Consider the following 1,679-nt stretch of genomic DNA (forward strand, 5'->3'; position numbering starts at 1 on the left):
TTTTTTTTTTTGTGGGGCAGTGGGGGTTAAGTGACTTGCCCAGGGTCACACAGCTAGTAAGTGTCAAGTGTCTGAGGCCGGATTTGAACTCAGGTCCTCCTGAATCCAGGGCCGGTGCTTTATCCACTGCGCCACCTAGCTGCCCCACTGGGCAAGTCTCTTAATCTGCACTTGCCTCAGTTTCCTCATCTGTGAAAAAGGGAATGATAATAACATCTACTTAGGATTGTTGTGAGGGTCATATGAGAGAACATGTGATGTACTTTGCAAGGCTGAAAGTGTTAGTTAGGTGATGGCTATTGTCATTATTTCCCAGACAGATGTCTTTCTGGTCCCCTCTTTCTAATTACAAGTCAGTTATAGAATAACAGGTTCTGGTGGAGTGCTTAGAAATTATTTAGTCCAAACCCTTCATTTTTATAGAATGGTAATGAGGAAGATGGAAGGGCAGAGGGGTTAAAATCACATAGGCAGTAAATGGCAGACCCGAGATTCGAACCCAGGTCCTCTGATTCACTATCCAGTGCATTGAGCAGTAGAACTCTGAACCTGGATGGAGAAGACCTGAATTCAAATCCCATCTCTGCCACTTACTTCCTTTGTGACCTAGGGTTAATTACCTAACCTCTCTGGGCCTAAATTTCCACCTCTAAATCTATGCTCCAGATGCCACCCAGAATATCCTCTGAATTTCCAAATCTGGCATTTTTAGGTGGAATGGATGTATGGGATAGGGTTAGAATAGAGCTATGTTTCTCTCCACTGGGCCACAACCCAGCCTGGGCCTCTGCTCTTCCTATGCCCCTTTCCCTTCCTCTGCCTCCCTCCAAGCCTCCCACCCTCCAGGCTCAGATCAAGGTCCCATCCCTTCCAAGCAGCTTCTCCTGACTACCACGTACCACGATGTATCCCCACCTGCTTGAGGTCACTCCAGTGTGCCGGCCCTAGAAGAGGAGTCCGGGGATTCAGAGACCCAAACTGGCCTTTAACCAACAGAAAACTGACTTTATTCAGAGGCAGCCCAGAAAACCAACCACACACAGTTATTGCATGCCCTCCCAGTCCTCCCAGTGTGCCCTCTCACCTCACCACCCCCCCCACCCAACCCCCATTTTGGGCTGGGCCTGGGCTTAGCCTGTTTTTCGTGTCTCAAACTCAGGTAAAGGTTAAAAGATGGAGAAGGATGTTGATATGAAGGGAGGGGCACTGTTAAGTTAACTTTAGTCTATACCCCTGAATTCTTGGGCAGTGGATGCTGGTGGGCCCTTCTGAGGACAGGGGCTACATCACTACCTAGGGAGTGGAGTCAAAGCAGCAAGAGAGACTGGCTCCTGGAAATCATCTCCCCACACCCCTTATGCCAAATCAGCAGCTTTGGGGAGCAGGAACGATGTCCCTCCATCTCCTCATCCCTCCCTCCATCCTTCCCTCCCTCCTTCCTTCCTTTCTTCCTTCCTCCCTTCCTCCCACATACTTTAAATTACTGGCCAATAACTGCAGAGACTGGCTTCCCTTACCTTAGAAAGAGCACCCGAACCACCAGTCCTAAGGAAGAAGAGACATTCCTGACTCATTGGGTGTGGGTGCTTCCTCCCTTCTCTTCCCCAGGGTTCTGTCCTCAGCCTTCCTCACTTGACTTTCCCTCCTCAGGCAACTTCACCGCAAGCCCTTGGCTTCCA

Source organism: Dromiciops gliroides, chromosome 1 (assembly GCF_019393635.1).
Source record: "Dromiciops gliroides isolate mDroGli1 chromosome 1, mDroGli1.pri, whole genome shotgun sequence".
NCBI classification, from domain to species: Eukaryota; Metazoa; Chordata; class Mammalia; order Microbiotheria; family Microbiotheriidae; genus Dromiciops; species Dromiciops gliroides.